Source organism: Phaenicophaeus curvirostris, chromosome 6, assembly GCF_032191515.1.
Source record: "Phaenicophaeus curvirostris isolate KB17595 chromosome 6, BPBGC_Pcur_1.0, whole genome shotgun sequence".
Taxonomy (NCBI): Eukaryota; Metazoa; Chordata; class Aves; order Cuculiformes; family Cuculidae; genus Phaenicophaeus; species Phaenicophaeus curvirostris.
Window position 1 is genome coordinate 33,129,319 of NC_091397.1, and position 19,363 is coordinate 33,148,681.

Sequence of the window (19,363 nt, forward strand, 5' to 3'; positions counted from 1 at the left end):
AAATTATTTTCATGCAATTCTGTGAAATTAATTTTTGAATTATGGTCAGTTTTATATATAAATCCAAATAAATTACACTGTACTACGACTAATTTTTCACAACCACTAATCTTCCATATTTATTCTTAAAAAAAATTATCTACTACCTGGAAGACAGAAAATAATATTAGGCAGATCTATTAAGCCGGCTGCTAGAAAGAATTAACTGTCCTGATACCACCGTGTTACATCTGAGGAGAATTTGGCCCCAAATGCTACTTTTGTGCTTCTCTAAATAGAACTAGTCAGTCAGTGGGCAAACACACTGACCTTATAGAAGTACTTTGGCATATTTTCTGTCTTCATATTTGCTTTGATGTAAATAAAGTTATTTAGAGTGATACACATTATTACCTTCTCTACAGATCATCTGAACAGAAACTGTTATCTGTAATCTAATCAGACTGCAAATAGCTTACACTCTTCTACTTAAAAATACTATCTTTTTGACTGGAATTTCAGATACATAAAATTTCCTCTTTCTTTATTATTTGTATTATTCAAACTATTTCTATTACACATGTATTACTATATGACTAGATGCAAATAGGTATTTGCTTCCAAAGCGGGATTTGTTTTAGTTAGAAGTGAATGGAGATCAGAAGACAGTATCCATTCTGGACTGTTCAAGGAAAAATGTATTTTATTTTGTTTTCCTGTTGCAACATTTTCTTCTGTGGTCTACTGTAAGCATAATTACCTATTCTCTTTTTCCATACAGAGTGTTAAAAACCTGCTGAATAATCTGACTTGCAATGGAGTCAGTATAGAGATTAAAAGGTAAATGAATGAGAGTTTTTTTATAAGTGAAGGGTGGCAAATTATTTTTGTGACAAGTAAACTGCTGGCTTCTATGCTTTAAGAATTTAAATACTTGTTAGCAAGTGTATTTTAAACCCTGGTCAAAGTGAAGGTTGAATGGGTAGACAAATATTTGTGGAACATACGTTCCTCTACAAGGGGAAGAAATCTAAGAAAAGAGACTAAGTTTAACCATGTTCTGATCAGACTCAACCCATTTTTCAATCAGATCCAGCCACAGAACAAGTGATACACACAAATGAGAGAGTTTTCCATTCCACTTTTGCTCATGCACTTAATTGCTGTCTTCTAAGTGAAAAAGGAGAAGCATAACAAATGGAAATCTTCAGTTTTTTTAATATTATGTTAATGTATTTTAATGACTTCACTGCTCTTGAGACATTTCCCATGCTCACTTGGTCATAATCTGAAATGGGATTGTTCTGAGGGTTTATTTCAGCCCATCCCCTGGTAACTCTGGAAAATGAGAAACGTAGTGTGAAAATGGGAAAAAACAAGTGTGACTTTAGCTACTAACCAGATTTTTATTATTGAATGTTTGCTATTAAGCCACTTAAAAAAATTAATTTAAAGAAGTTGCACATTTATCTAATTTCATCAATACTAGATTGGATTTTGTCTGCATAAAATATGTGATAGGTAGTATAGCTCAGAGAAAACAAGGGCATTTAATCACAATAGATGAATGCAACATAATCTCTTGAACAGGAAAGGACATGTTGAAGTATGTTTTTAAACACCAGTATCAGTGTTCTAGCTGAATTATTACCAGTTAATGATCATCTATACACAAAATTTTACTTTTTGATGATACCATTTTTCAAGAAATAATAAATCAATATCTTCTCAATACCACCGTTGGCATATGAATTTCCTTCTAAAATTTTCCATTACAAATTATAACAGTGCTAAATTCAAATATTTCTACTAAAATTTTCATTTTATTCTACATTAATTTATAACCTTCAATGATAATTAGCTGAGCCAAAGTTTATAAAGTTAATTTTCTACTTAACATTGTAAATCACCTTTCAAAAACAGTTAATCTTGACTTAAGTGCTTTGTTGCTTGAAGGTCAAAACAAACAAACTTAACAGGGGCAAGACTCTTGGTGTTGTGAGCATAACACAGAGCTAACATTAACTGTTTTAATTTAAAATAATGTTCATATTTATGTATCCTGAGTTCATATTTACATAAGTAAGATAGCTGTTGTCTTACAGACGTGTTATGTAGATGGAATCAAAAATACAAGTTAGACAGCACTACACATTGTTAAAGCATCTGTGGGTGCAAAGCTAAAATCAGACTTCCAGCAAGAAATGCCAGCACTGAACGGTATGGCATATTCCCTAAACTAGACACAGGTTGAGATGTAGTTGAACTAACAAATTTATCTTCTTACTTCTCCAGAAGAAGATTACTCCTCATGGAAGTATGGTGGTTTCCATCAAGTGCTCAGTACCTCAGACAATGCTATTTTAGTGTATAAAATTGAAACAAGCCTTTTAAAGTAACTTTGCCTAAAGCAAAAGTAATAAGCTTCATCTTAAAGGTTCACCCCTGAGACAAGGCTTCATTGTATTTGTAAAGAGGAGTGAATTAAGAGTAAGCATAGTTGTATCTACCCTATGATAGTTCTTGCCTCTACAGGAACACTGCAGTGAAGGTACAGAAGTAGAGAGGGTGTATAAGGAAAACACATTGAGGAAAAAAAACCTTATCTTTATGCGCTTCTAAAGGAAAAGGGGAAAAATTTGCTTACGAAAATGGTGAGGGAGGAGGAAACAGGAGGTAGAAAAGAATGACTGCCTTGTTAGTATTACCCACCTTGCAGGGAAACTATTGCCTTTAATGAGCAATCAAAATGTTCATTTAGTTTAATGCTAGATCTTGTTTTCAAGGAGACATTTTTGCACCGAGATTGTTAATTAGCCACAGCATCCATAACCTTCCCCTGCATATAGAATAAAGGGAACAGACTAATTGAAACACATACAGAATTGTAAAATCTAAAATGTGACTTTGAGAGAGGGAAAAAAACCCTATGAAATAAAGGATTCAAGTCCCTGTCTCTAAATTATGTGAACAAAGCCTCTGACAGAAAGCATCCACACAGATACCAGCCTTTACCAAAACATAGTGGAAATGTAATCACATTCTTCTGTAAGTAAGATAATGGAACCATATCCCACTGATTTTTAAATTTTTTTTCAGGAGATGTTAATATCACACTTACTGTGTCAGGAAAGGCAGGAAGACTGGAAATGCCAGCTAACCAGGAGTGTTATAAGCTCAACATGTATAGACTTGCGAGTATACAGTTCCATTGTGACCTCTAGCAGAGGACAGAACATTAACATTTAAACTGTAGGCTTTGAGGACACACAGACTATAAGAAAAGAGTGCATATGCCCAGGTATAGGTTCCATTTTTTTACAAATAAGAATTTACATTTTTTGAAATAAGATATCTAAAGTGTCCATGCCTAAAGTTACACTTGGGGTCTTTGTGCTGATCAAACTGCAGTGCTTCAGATACCTAGCTGGCCTTTTACAGAGGAAATGAATGGTTAGTTATTCAAATTTTCCTCTTAAAGTCATGCTTTGTAGAGTGAATGCATAGTTCTTTATATTGAAAAAGAAAATACAAAACATTTTTTAAATAAACTAAATTGTCACAGCTTAGGTGAGAAATCAATACAGAAGCATAATCAATAATCAAGGCATCCTTATTTCTGGTCCAGACAGCATAATTAAGATTGCATGTCCATTCTTTTCTAAGCTTCTTGTCTGGAAGAATATTTATCTCATTTATGTTCCAGGACTCTGCATGCAAATTTGCAGGAACTAAGCAAGCACCTCTGTATCGTTTTTCAATAGTTGCTGTCACTCTTGGCTTGCTATGAAAGGCCAACAATTGCATCACATGGTGAAGAACTAACCAATTCCATATACCTGTAAGTGAAGAAGAAAAAGGGAGCAAGACATGGAATTGGATTGCCGCATTCAGGAAGTAGTGGTCAATGATTTGATGTCCAGATGGGGATCCATGACAAGTGATGTCCCTCAGGGGTCTGTACCAGGGCCAGTGCTGTTTAATATTTTCATTGATGATATAGAGAGTGACACCAAGTGCACCCTCAGCAACTTTGCAGATGACACCAAGCTGAGTGGTGCAGTTGTCACACCAGAAAGAAGGGATGTCATCCAGAGGGACCTGGATAAGCTGGACGAGTGGGTCTATATGAATCTCATGAGGTTCAACAAGGCCAAGTGCAACCCGAGTCAGGGCAATCTGCGGTTCCAATACAGGCTGGGAGATGACATGATAGAGAGCAGCCCTGTGGAGAAGGACTTTGGGGTGCTGATTGATAAAAGTTCAACATGAAGCTGCAATGTGTGCTCACAGCCCAGTAGGCCAACCGTGTCCTGAGCTGCATCAAAAGAAGTGTTGTCAGCAGGTCAAGGGAGATGATTTTGCCTCTCTATATAACATCACTCTCGTGAGACCTCACCTGGAGTACTATGCCCAGTTCTGGAATCCCCAATATAAGAAGGGTGTGGAACTCTTGTTATGGGTCCAGTGGAAGGCCATAATAATTATCAGAAGGCTGGAGAACCTCTGCTGTGAGGACAGGCTGAGAGAGTTGGGGTTGTTCAGCCTGGAGAAGAGGAGGTTGCAGGGAAATCTTACAGCAGCCTTCTAGTATCTGAAAGGGGGCTACAAGAAAGCTGGGGAGAGACTTCTTACAAGGGCATTTAGTGACAGGACGAGGGGGAATAGCTTTAAATTGGAAGGGAGAAGATTTAGACATCAGGAAAAAATTCTTCACAATAAGGGTGGTGAGGCACTGGCACAGGTTGCCCCAGGAAGCTGTGGATACCTTTTCCCTGGAACAGTTCAAGGCCAGGCTGGATGCGACCTTGAGCAGCTTGATCTTGTGGGCAGTGTCCCTGCCCATGGCAGGAGGGGGTGGAACTAGATGATCTTTAAGGTCCTTTCCAACCCAAACCATTCTACGATTCTATTATCCCAGCCTTTTAGGTGGCTAGGTAGATTTGTTGACAAGATCCACAGGAAGGTGTTTTTTGTGAAAGTGAAGAAACTGGAGACAGGGAAGGCTTCTGAATGCTGGAGCTGTTCTAGTCCACTCATGTTGTTCTCAGTTAGTAATTTAACGGATTAGATGGCCTTGTTCTTTCATTACAGCTTTCTGCATTATATTTTCATAGCGTGGATCTGTTGCAGGATGCCTGTGGGATACCAGGAGGTTCTTGTAGGCATGTATCTTGCTGCTGATGTACTAAGGAAGTCAAAAAAGTAAATAAGAAGACTGCGCACTCTGTCTAGGCCACAGAAGATGCCGTGGAAGGGTTGGCTCATACTGTCTTAATTGTGCTTTTCCAACAGTTTCCCCCTAGCCTTTACACTGAGTCTTGTTCTCAGGAAATTCCTGATGCATTTCACGTTGAAAGCAGTGAGGCTGTTCAGGAAATTTGGAATCAAAGGACTGGACAGAGGCACTGTAACAGCATTATGTACTTACAGACTGCAGAAGGGTGTTGAGTGCTGGTGCTCAACTGGCAGAGGCAGCAGGGTTCTCTGTGAGGAGAGGCTGGGACTGCCCCATGCCAGACACTTCCAGTTCCAGAAAATAGTACACTTCCCTTCCCCAGTCCAGTCCCTTGACTTACAGTGATAGATGCAGTTTCCTCACCAGATTATTACCTTAAAGGTAGCTCTCTATTCATTCTTACTTCTCTGTCTGTGCTCTACTGAGCTTTCCAGGACATGGCTGAGAAGATCAGCCACCATTCATGGTGTACTATTTTCTCTTGGGGATTACCTCTTTGCTTATTAGAACTTGGTAAAACTCCAGAGATAGTGGAAATGGAGACAGACTGAGAGTGGAGAAGGGAAGAGAGAAGGAGAGAGCAAGACCTCAGGTCCAATTATAATTTTCAAACCCTGTAAAATAAGCTAGACCTCCAGTCGCTAATCATCTTGGAAATAGGTGCATACCAATGAATTCAAGTTAGATGGTGCTTGTCGCTGTCATTTAAGCCAAAATTTTGTCTTATAAAAATGCATGAACAGAATAATGTAACATTCTCACAATTCCTTAAATCCTGTTTTCAGAAGGCTGCACCATATGCAATTCAGCTTGATACAAAAGCTAACCCAGTTACATCTATGTAGTAGTATGCTTTACAGAGCACTCAGCTTAGGTCGAAAGCAATATAGCAATTACTGACATACCACACCTGAGCTAATGTATCCTGACTTGTAGGATATTATTATTAGCACATAGCTGCACCTGTGACATGGCCAGCAGCAGTTACTGCCCCCCAGATCATTGAATAATGTGTAGTGTAGGTTGTTTGGGGCCTGAAAATCCATGGAAGTTAATGGAATGTGTTTCTAAGCCCGTTTGGTGCTCTTTAGCCTTACTTCTGTCCAACTATGAATAACTGAAAAAGTCAGGGCTTGTCATTGCTTGCTCTACAAACCTTCAAAGAATAACTAGCTATTGATTCCCAGTTATTAACCTTCATAAAAACTGCAGATTCATTTAACTGGACAATGTAATTAAAAAGGAAAAAATATGAAAAAATCTTTATATAATTACCAATATAAGAATCAAACACAAAGTGAAGTTTATGGTTGTTATACACTTCGTAGGATTCTTATGAATGAGTCACAGTATGCCAGGAAGCTTTGAAAATCACAACTGTCCACAGCTGAAACATAAAGTTAGTGCTGCCCTAACCTTGATTTTGTGTATCATGATTGGAGGAGCAACTGAAAAGTAAGTTAGGTGATGCATCTTGCTTGTAAGCCCTTCAGAAAGCATGAGCATCATCTTGGACCTCAGTTAGAAACCTTCAACAGGTAAAAATTTTATGAAATTTTAGGTTCTGAATGAAGTTGTTTAGAAGGAAGAGACCTCTAAAGGGAGAGAAACTGAACTGTAATCAAAAGACAATACAAAAAGAATTGTGAGTTGAAATAAAGACAGAGAAATCACTTATCAGTTACTGTCATGAGCAAAATAGACTCAGGGAATTTAGCTTAATTTGTTTCCAATTAATGTAAGTATCCAAGTAATGAATCAGATATTAGGAAACAAAATCAAGAAACAAACATTTCAAAGACTAAGGGAGAATACATTACTTCTCCCTCTAAACACTTGACTCCATACCAGACACCTCTCCTCCCACCTTGTTATCAGCACAGTTTACATTCAGTACCTTCAGTGAGGGAATGAGCAGATCAAGGACAGCTTTCAGTCAGAAGGTAGCAGATTCTCTCTGTTCCTCCTTCCTTCTCATTCTCCACAGGCTGCATTCGTTTTGGAAATATCTGCTACACTGCAGAGTATCTTTCTTCTCCTCCTCCTCCTCCTCTGATCTTGATGTTTCCACTGCTATTTTTCCTTGACTCCCTCCTCCTCTCTCTTTTTCTGATCTTTCTCAAATATGTTTTTCCACACCTAATGGTGGCTGATGTGCCCAGCTGTGTCCTGTGGTGGGATTGTTGGAGCCAGCTGTGTCTGACAGAGCAGCTGCTGTCAGTCTTCCCAGAGGCCACCTCTTCAGCTCCCCAGTGCCCACATCTGGAGACCTGCTCTGAAATCAGGGCCTTTGGAAGTGAAAACTTTCTAAAATATCTCATTTGCTGAAAGACTGTATACATTTAACACAAGCCGTTGGTGCTTGTTGGTTATGCTGTAATGAAGGTCTTACAGAGTAGAACATGAGTCACTTCCTGGAAAATGAAACATCACAAATGCAGTAAGCATTTTCTCACCATGTGTTAGAAAAAATAATCATGGTGGCTTTTTGAATATTTGAGCAGCTCCATTTAGCACATGCTAGAAAAATCTTACTCCTCCCCTCACTTGCTATGCATTTCTTAAATAAGGAAGAGCCAGTAAATATGTTATTGCTGGACACATGGCAACATAGCATATTTGCGCAACACAGGGTTTGAAAATTAAATAATTCATGTGAAAGCTTAATTTGTTCTGGTCTAATTAGATTCTGTGAACTACTGGAGTCTTGTAAAATTACAATTAATTTCACTTTATTTAAGCAGACTGCAATTTAAATTTTATAATGCATCTCTGTTCAAGGAAGTCCTGTGAATTCCTGGTACCATGGGCTGTTACAAACACAGATAAAAGGCATTCTAAAATCAGTTGTACTTTAATTTAATTGAATGTTGAAATAAGTGATGACCTACTATCCACATGTATCTGTTAATCATATGAAAACCTACAGGGCAGTACATATGGCTGATATTTTGTAAAAAAATGCATTTCAAAGACTCAAGTCCTGATAGCAATTTTTTTCTCTGCTATCATAAGGTACAGGACTATATAACACATACAAAATTCATCCTGAACTTAAAGTACAATCTAAAGCATACAGTACAGTCTGAAATATGAGGGAATTACCTCAATCTCTCGGTACAAACTATGACACTGCTACATGGCACCAAAATATTTCAGTGCCTTTTGCAATATCACTGTCATAACCTATTGTGCCAAATTCCCTCACCGCTACAGCCATAACACCAAATTGTTTTCAGAGAAATTGCTCATGTGCAAATGACAAAGTAATTTGGCTTGATGTGTTTGCTCCAACTGCAGAACACAGAGACAAAGGTATCTTTTCCTTCTCTTTCTGAATCTGTAAAGTTGATACTGTAATTATTTTCAGTGGTGATTCAAAGAACAGAGCTACCTGGAGGAAAAGAAATAATACACACTGATTCTATTTGTCTCAACTGCTAAAAAGAGAGAGGGAACAAAAGAGTGATTGGTCATCTGTTTTGCAGACAAATGGTGAAAAGTAGAGACAAACAGTGGAATCCTAAACATTAAGCTAGATATGTTGAGTATACTTTATACATTCTATATTGCTCTCAGTAAGTTTGACAGCTCCAGTACTGGTAATTTCTAATTATTATACATTTTTAATGACCTTATGACACTGCTAAAACCACAGCATGCATCCAAGTGTTGAACATTTCCCTTTTCTTGATAGATTACTTTATCACTTTACCACTTTACATAACAATATCCAGATCCAATCTTTACTTCTTATAATTGCAGTATCACTAAATATGGTGGGCTTATTTCCTGTCTTGACATCAGTACAAGTCAGAAGTAACACCAGTCAATTGAATACACTGCCATAAACTCATCTTGCAATTAGAACACATCCTATTTCATTAGACAGATATAATACTTAATATGTTAATGAGTTTACTAAAGCGGAATATGGAAACCAGAAGCATACAAGATGTTTCATAAATTTGAAAAGTTTGTCTTAATCCTTCTAAGTAATTTTCAGTTCTCTTCTTAGATTTCATTTTTAAATACCAAAACTGTGAAAATAGATCCAACACCTCAATACTTTTTGCTTTTGAATGAGCCCATAAATGTGGCTAATTACTAAATCTCCAATAAACTTAGAAAACTGGTGACTCAACTGTTGTGTGTTTCAGTTTACTTTGCAAAAGACTGTGATTAAAGGCAGAAGGAATTCTATCACTGACTCAAATTATTAAGTTCAGTGTCTTACTGTGAATTTACTTAGAGCACTGACAATTACTTATTTGGCTTCTTTTTTTGTTTTGTATTTATGTATTGGGTGCAAAATACCTCTACTTTTAATGTGAAAAAAAATTATGTCTTCCTGCTAAGAGGCTCCATTGCTTCATCTACGGCCCCTTTATGTTCACAGTCTTTTGCTGTCCTGCAGACTTTTGTTTGCCTCAAGTACCAACCAAATTGAAGATCAGAGGTACTGTATTTGCACAGTGATCTGCGAATTTCAGGTGAACAAAATGACAGTAAAGAAACTTAGCTATAAAAAACCCTGAATTTACCACTGCCTGAAACTCCTTATTCTCTTTCAGAAATTCATAGCCTCATATGCATCAAAGCTACTTCTTGTAAATTGTGTCTTGTTTTCTGTCATTATAACTACTAGGCCTAGGGTGTGTCTGACTCAGGAGGCAGGCACACCTGCCTGCAGCTGGTGGACTTAACACTCAGGTCATTGATTCTCAGCCATAACGTTCTTGGGCTTCTCCAACAGCAGAATCTTAAGCTCCTACTTTTATACATGCTCCCTCTTATAAGAACTTGCTGCTTAGTCAAGACCCATGGGATAGCAATACCAAGCTCAGGTTATCAGTGTTGAAATAACTTTGAAGTGACATGTTTCCACCTGGAATGTCTGCCACGAAAATAAATCAGGCTTACCTTCTAGAGAAAAAAAATAAAATTACTTTGAGTCAATACCATATTTATTCTCTTATAGTCTTAAGCCTTGACAGTCATAGGATGCTTCTTGGTGCATTCATCCCTGAATGGAAAAAAAGGGACTCACTAGAATCCTGTAAATGTGCATCTTCTCTGCTTATCATCAGTACTATCTTTAGCCTTGAAGCAGAACCCACATTCTACAACTTTATGCAATTTCTGTGGGATCTAGAGTCAAGAGACAATTTTCAATGTAATAGGGCTTGAACCAGTAAAAAATAGGAGGGACTTATATCTATAAATATTTTTCATTTTTAGTATGGAGGAAAAAGCTTATAACTATGTATGGCTATGATGTTACAGGTATCAAGGACTCCTTGGCTGGAGTTCAAGATCCTTAGAGCAGTGAGGAGGGCACACAAGAAGCTTACTACCCTGGCTTTCAGAAGAGCAGACGTAGACTTCTTCAGGGATCTGCTTCCTCAAGTATCATGGAATAAAGCCCAGGAAGAGAGAGCGGCCCAAGAAAGCTAGCTAATATTCAAGAATAATAAGTTCCTCCATGCTCAGGAGCAATGTATCCCAACAAAGATGAAATCAGGCAAAAACTCTAGGAGGCCTTCATGGATGCAAGAGAAATCTAAATCAGATATTTTGACTACAACTGCAGATGTCTGCAAAGCAGGACACCAGAACAAAAGACGTACAAAACTGCTGGTGTAAGAATTAGTTACTGAAGGAACTATTCAACTTTGTCAGCATTTCTGTCATTTATCATGTTAGTGGAAAGAAGTTATCAAAAATTATGTTCTGAGTAATATTTTTTTTTTCATTTACTTATTGTTAGGACAGGTGAAAAAAGTTATTCCTTTGTTTTATGTACCTCTGCCTTGACTGTACAGTATAAAACAAAACATCAAGTTTTTCAGGTACTGTGCAGTCAGTTTTAGGTGCATTTCAAGTTCTGTGAACAAAGTGACAGCTTCCGTATGAAACTTCCTGCTGGAAGTATTAGACTAGAAAAACAACAAAGTTTGAAAGTCAGAGGTAGGCTGCAAGACTGGACTGATTTCACAGTTCTTAATTCATCAGCCATTCTGTATTTATCTTTATGATGTGTGAGACAGGTGATTGTTTTCCTGCAAGCAGCATACCATTTTATGCCATAGAATGTTAATGATCCTATCCACTTAAAAAGTAAAAGTGTCTTTAACTTTCAAATGAAAGAAGCAAGAGGAAGTGTTATCTTGGATGCTTAAATCTATAGCTATCTCTCTATAAAACAGTGAATGGTTCAGAAATCTGAATAAGCTGCAAATTTCAGGTCAACCAACACCTTTGATTAAGGGACAGCCATTAAAAAGCATGCAGCACAGGATTACTAATGGTCCTATCACAAAGGAAAATACCTACCTGTCATGTGAAAACAGATGTATTGAGTGAGAAAAGAGTTCTGAGGTCTGGAATCATTATGAGGTGAGCATGCTTGGTACTTTTACACACCAATAAATAGATGCCTGCATTTACACATCCTGTCATTTGAATATCTATGGCAGTTTTATTTGTGAAAGACATGTATATGGTAAAATTTCTTAGAGCTTTATTGGTCCTTTTAATAAATTTTCTCCCTGTAAAAGTCAAAATAGAAGTCTCAAGAAGCAGAGAATTATCACAGTTCTTGATTGCACAAAACACAAGGAACAGCAAAAAAAGAGAGAGAGAGAAAGTCTTTCCCATAATGTCATCCATTAATAATTCAATAATTTAACATATAATAATTTAACATCAGATGGGAAAGTAGCTACATATGTGAAAAAAGAGTGAATTTGTTAGATTAAAAAAATGAATAATACATATCTATAATAATATTAAGACTCCCTACCTCTTGCTGCATGTCCTTGTGCTTCCTGGTGATAATTGTCCTTATTCAAGACGAAGCTCAAGATGTGTGCTATAAGACACTCAGCTGGGTTTCTGGAGTGCACATTGTTCCCCCAGTTTTGGGGTTGTTGTTTTTTTTTAAGTTCTTAATAACATAATGTTATCTGTCCGGGTTTTTGTCTTTTTTTTTTCAAGCAAACCCTCAGTAAGTCATTGCAATTGGCACCACAAGCTTTTTAAGGACAAGCTAACATGTTTCCAGAGAAAATAAAGTAGCAAATTCCATCTTTTTCTATAAGTACTTTTTTTCTGCTGTATTAATAGATAGAATCATAGAATCATAAAATGCCTTGGGTTGGAAAGGACCTTAAAGACCATCTAGTTCCAAGCCCCCTGACATGGGCAGAGACATTCCACTATATCAGGCTGCCCAAGGGCCCATCCAACCTGGCCTTGAACACCTTCAGCAATGGGGCATCCCCAGTTTCCCTGGGCATCCTGTGCCAGTGCCTCACTACTCTTGTGGTGAAGAAATTCTTCCTTATGTCAAGTCTAAATCTGCCCCTCTCCAGTTTATACCCATTCCCCCTCATCCTATCACCACAAACATTTATGAATAGTCCCTCTCCAACTTTCTTGTAGACCCCTTTCAGGTACTGGAAGGCCACTATAAGATCTCCTCTGAGCCTTCTCTTCTCCAGGCTGAACAGCCCCAATTCTCTCAGCTTTCCCTTGTATGGGAAGTGCTCCAGCCCTCTAATTATCTTTGTAGTCCTCCTCTGGGTGTGTTTCAACAGTTCCATATCCTTCTTACATTGAGGATTCCAGAACTGGACACAATACTCCAGATGAGGTCTCACAAGAGAAGAATGAAGGGGCAGAATCACCTCCATTGAGCTGCTGGCCATGCTTCTTTTGATGCAGCTTGGGATACTGTTGGCCTTCTGGGCTGCGAGAGCACACTGCCGGCTCACGTCGAGCTTCTCATGAATCAGCAACCCCAAGTCCTTCTCTGCAGGGCTGCTCTCAATCATGTCATCCCCCATAGTGTACTGAAAATGAGGATTGCCCCGATCTAGCTGTAGAACCTTGCACTTTGCCTTGTTGAGCCTCATGAGGTTCTCACAGACCCACTTCTCCAGCCTGTCCAGGTCCCTCTGGATGGCATCCCATCCTTCCAGTGTGGCAACTACACTGCTCAGTTTGGTATCATCTGCAAACTTGCTGAGGTCGCATTCAATCTCACTGTCAATGTCATTGATGAAGATATTAAACAGCACTGGTCCCAGTACCAACCCCTGAGGGATACCACTTGTCAAGCTCCTCTGTATAGTTTGAGAGAACAGTTTGCAAAGCAGCCTGAGCTACAGAGTGTGAACATAACTGATCTAAAACAGTCAGATCCATCTACATCCTCCATGCATTGTAATCCAGTCACTTGTACAAAGAAGACTCTCTCTGTGAAAACTTAGTCCATAATGCAGGGAAATATTAGGCAGATAGTTACCGGGCATTAATAGTCAGTATATGCTGCTTTTCTTTCCATAGTTAACTGTTAGAAAACAGGTTATGGTCTCTCCTTTTCCACAGACATTCAAGAGAGGTGATTTTCTGCCAGTTTTCTTCTCACTTCAGAATGTTTCTTTCCAAGCTGTCATGTCAAGAACTGAAAGTTTAAAATACTGTAATAATCCGTAATAATTTCTTCTGTCCCCCTTCCAACTGAATTTCTGTCTGAGCTGACCAGTTGCAAAACTGCTACTATAGGTGTGAACATGCAGCTATAAAAGCATAGGAGTGCTTCCTCTGTTTGCCTTACGAGACTGCTCATTCTGTACTACAGGAAAAATAACAAAGCAGTGAGACAAACTCAAGAATACCTGGACAGAAAGTGAGGAGGGTTAAGGTAATTTCTGGAAAAGGGGGAAAACGAGAGCGACATGAGAGTGAGTCCTGGCAAGAATGAGGTAATGAAATACAATCGAATCTGATAAGAATATCCCTGAGCATAGATGTTCAGATCACATTTTTCAGGCCCTGAAGGAGCAGACAGTCATTCAAAACTTTCTTCCATATTACATTCTAGAAAACCAGTAATTCCCTCTAGAATAAAGTGCTGTTTATCTGATATACCAATACCAGCACAGGCAACTTATTTTGTAAACAATTCCATTCCTATGGACATCAAGGTAGACAAAGCTTTCAGAAGACTTGATGGACTAGAGTTCCCTTCACACTGAAGCTCAGACTAATCCACCAGTTTTATTTTCTACTTCTTAGCCAGACCTTCAAGTCAAATTCCCAGAGTGATTTAATGATCACCAGAAAGATGAGACAAATCTTCTCAATCTTATTTTTCATCCTTTAAGATTGTTACTCCCATGCTTATTCTGTTTTCATCCATTTTTTACTCTATCTTCAGCAGTGACTTTGACTGGTCCAGAAAGCTCTGGACCTTTATTCAGAAGAAAAATAAAATTCTTATTTAAGCCAGGGAGAATTATAAGTGGCTATGAGAATAAAAGATTAAGAGAAGAAAACACTTCATGTGGTAGAAATCATAGCTAAGCATGAAAGATTTCCCAGGTCTACAGAAATACAGATACTCTAGAAGCTTGGGGATATAATAGGAAAAGAAGGAGGAATCACTTAAAGATAAATAAAAGATAAAGATAAATAAGCAAGTGAATGTTCTTCAATTCTCACTACTTTCTACTAGAAAATTTAGTGTGATATCTGTCTGTACCTTCTATGGAGTTGGACTTCATAAAGGGTTGTACTCTGCTCTCTGTGCAGGTTTCACTTGAGATCTCTCTGAGCTTGCAGCAGGCTTCTAATACACAAAAAAAAGCTCATCAGTACAAATATCATAATCCACAGATTCATCAGCATCCTACATCAATTTCTCAGTCTCCTAGGACCTGCTAATCTCCTTTTCTCTTGTTGTTGCCCTCTTTGTGTTACATTCCTGGACATTCTCAGAGCTCTGATGGAAATGTTCTGAGATACTTAAACCTCCTCCTTCTAAAACTGAACAATATGAACACCCACCTATTCTCTTCTGGTTTTTAATACTAGTATTCTGCCCTCACATCCCACTTAGAAAAATATTTTGAAGCCTGTCAGTCCAGGTGCCAGAGAAATTATGAAAACCTTTCAGATTGTGGCACCATTTAGTCCATCCTTAGCAAAGAAAGAAATACTTTCAGAATTCTGTGGAGCTTCCCTGAACTTCCTCTTCTTGTCAGCCATATGACCTGATCTTGAATGCAAAATAACATAAACATAAACATCCACACACTTTGTAAAAAAATAATACAATCCATTTCCCAATCACTTCTTTGGAGATCTAACTTGTTTACTTTTTAAACATTTGATTTTCTTTCTTCTTTCTCAATTTTGCCTACACTCGTGTCTATACATACAAAACAGTGCTCAGATCTTCTCTGCTCCCTTTTGGCTTCATTTGGGATACGTGGCCCACTTTCACCGCTTCCCAAACCCAGTACTGTCTTCTGAGGGATTAGTCTGGCTCTTGTGTGCTAGCTGGTTACACGTGGGATGTGATTTTGTGCTGCTAAGGATAAATTTTGGAGGATGAAGAATTGGAGACATGGAATGCCTGCTGTGCTAGATTCTCACAATTTCTCTTGAAGGCTTCTTCACACACCTACCAAGGAAAGATTATTTTTTTCCCCGATGCTGTTCTAATCTCGGCGCTGGCTTCTCAGTACTGCTGTTTGTGCTGAGAAGCTGATGTCATGGAATAGCTCAGCTACTCTCTCAGCTCTTTGTAAGAAAGGAAAATCTTAGACTTGCTTAACTCTCTTGCTCTTAGTAACTTGCTTAACTCTCTTGCTCTTAGTAACTTACTTTCTCCCAAATTCTCACATAACTATTCATTTCTTCAGGTTTCAGTCCTTTCATTAGGTCTCATACTGATTTTGCAGTGATGGCATTTTCCCCATTAGGGTGACATAACAGCTCAGAACAGAAATGCTTTCTTTTGCTCTTGCTTTCCATTCTATCTGTAGCAAATAGTTTATTTAGGCTTTGAATATCCATATAGAATTAGCCTTCCCTGACTCTTTTTTTCTTACATGGTTGAAGCATTTAATATCACCTACTTGTGAAATAGCAGTGACTATACAGTTCACTCGTTAGACATTGATATTTTGGCTCAGTACTTAAAAAAAGCAGCTCATATTCCTGGTTTCAGATATCGCCACCTAGACAGGCCAATCTAGATCTTTATCTTCCTTTCATTAAATTAAAATGTATTATAAATTATTCTGTATAACTTTGTGAGAGTCTACTGGCATAAAGCTAATGAGGCTGTAGTGCATTTAAATCCATTTAAAAAATAAAACAAAATTTAGTTGGGAAAGACTTTCTTTACTCTTCCATTCAATGTAGCAAAACAAAAATATCTCCCACAGATGCTAATTGAATGAACCGCAGAATTATAAACCCCAGTTCTTCAGCGCTTTCTGTGAAATCTCATATTTCAAGTGTGGGAATATATTGTTGACTTTCTTACTAATTAAGCGGCCATAATTTTTCAGCAGCTGTGGTAGTGCACAGTATAGCCATAAAGTGATAAGTTGATTTAGCCTAGACTTTTCGAAGATGGGATTAACACATGTCCTCCCATTGGACACTGCTTACTAAAATCTGAGTCTGCTAGATAGTTTGTATGTATTAGCAGATGATCCTTGGAAGGAATGCAAATGAGGCTCATTAACTCCTGGAGACTGATGCTCTGGGCTGGGTGTATAAGTGTCACAGAAACATTAAGAGTAAGGTTGTTTATTGTTGTTAATTAGGTGAGGAGTTTCAGCAAATCACTGTTGATGGAGTTATCTATAAATGGGATTGAAATGAACTGCATTCTATGTCCCCTGCTTTGTATTAATGGTAAGACAGTCCACCAGAGTCACTACTTTCTGCTTTACTACAAGAACTACTGCAGATGTTTTAAAGTTGTATTCAAGAATTTGCAGTATTTTTTTTTCTTTTCAAACATTATTTTGAGCTTTAGATATCTTAGTGAGATTATGGAAGGATAGATAGTGTATAGGCACTAGTTAGAAAATCACTGAAGAAAAGTGATACCTACATTTTGCATATTATTTTCTGTAAAAATCCTTCAAAACATAACCTCTTTCACCCATGTGACAAAATTCTGTTGATCTTTTCTTTATTAATTTCTAGTTTTTCCATGTTTTAGAGAAGGTAGATGAGAACTGATACAGTACTAATTCAAGGTATAACCATTTGAAAAAATATTTTTCACTTGTGTATAAATCACTTGGATATCTATAGCTATATTCTTTAAGACTCAGACAAAATGGGACACTTCCTAGGCTGGAATGGCAAGAATTTTCCCCAAGGTTTTCAGAGTTGTTGGCTGTGGCCTAGTTAGGATCTTCATGCAGGCATCACAACAGAGAGCAGAAAATTCGTCTTTTCTAGCTCTCACTGCCACAGCTGCAGACATGTTAATAATGTCAAAGAACTGGAGCACCTCCCATATGAGGACAGGCTGAAACAGTTGGGCTTGTTCAGCCTAGAGAAGAGAAGGCTCAGAGGAGATCTTATAGCGACCTTCCAGTACTTGAAAGGGGCCGAGGAGGTACTTAAAGCTGAGGAGGGACTGTTTACAAAGGCTTGTGGTGATAGGACAAGGGAGAATGGGTATAAATTGGAGAAGGGCAGATTTAGACTTGACATAAGGAAGAATTTCTTCACCATGAGAGTGGTGAGGCACTGATACAGGTTGTCCAGGGAATCTGTGGCTGCCCCATCCCTGAAGGTGTTCAAAGCCACTTTGGATGGGACCTTAGGCAGCCTGATCTGGTGGGAGCTGTCCTTGCCCATGACAGGGGGCTTGGAACTAGATGATCTTTAAGGTCCCTTCCAACCTTAACAACTCTATGATTCTATGATTCTATGATTTGTTGTAGAACTAGAAGTGTATGGAGGAAAATAAGTGTGGTTACAAGAATGGAGATCTTTGACTTGGTGTCTTCCTTTAGAAACAGGATCCTATCCTTGCCTCTAGCAGCCAGTAGCTAATAATTTTTCTTCAGGGAGTTGCTAAACAGACATTCTTTATTTTCTGGGCATTTGGTTTGCGATTCCTGGAACTGATTTGCAGAAAGACTAAGCAGACATATCATCAAGTAAAATTATATTTTTAACTGCTAGGCAATTAAATAAAAAAAAAAGAGAAGGGACTCTTGTTTTCAGTTCCTTTGCTATTGTAATAGTGATTACTAATAGATAATAATAAATACTCTCAATAATATTTTTATATAGACAATATTATTTTATTTTATTATATTTACATATTGTGTTATTTTAATTATAGATAGTAATAACTGCTTCATTGCTGTGCAAAATGAAGTGGAAACACCTGTCACATCTGGAGAGATGCTGAAATACAATAATGCAGCTCAATCTGTTCCCCAGATAACAATCAGAGCAACAAAGAAAAGGCAATGAGTGGTAATAGTAGGAGCCTCTCCTCTGATAGGTATGGAGGCACCCATTTGCTAACCTGGCCCACCCTCTGGGGAACTGTGCTTCTTACCAGGGACTCATATTATGGATGTTACCAAGGGGTTACCAAGCCCTGTATACCCCACTGACTACTCTCTGTGGACTACTCACGTGGACACCAGTAATGTAGCCAGAAGCAGACTGAGGGACATCAAGAAGGATTACAGAGCCCCGGGAGCAGTGATAATGGACTCTGAAGCACAGGTAGCTTTTTCATCAATCCTTTCTGGTCAAAGAGATGGAGTTTGAAAGGGCCGGACCAGTCTGGCAAATCCACAAATGGCTGCAGGATTGGTGCCACAACCAGGTGTTCGGCTAGTGAGATCATGGGACTCACTTTGAGAAACCTGGTCTACTGGGAGCTGATAGCATCCATCTGTTGGAGAAGGGGAGGAGCAGCTTTGACCATAGGCTTGCCAACCTAATGAAAAGAGCTTTAAATTAAAGTTATTGGGGAAGAGGAACATCAGTCCACCCCACTTCTACCACTGTGAAGCCAGTGCAAGAAATAGATGCCCAGACCCTAAAGAAAGATCACACAAAGATCACTTAATGAGAAACAGAAAGTATTTCCAGCCAGTAAGTTACCTTCAGGGGGGCCCAACTTAAGTGCCTCCATGCAAACACACCTGATATAGGGAATATACAAGAAGAGTTAGAGACACGCACAAGCCTGAAGGGCTGTGATCTCATTGCCATCACAGAGTTATGGTAGAATGGATCCTTGGATTGGAGTGTTGGAATGGAGGGATACATCTGAGTGCCTGATTCTGCAAT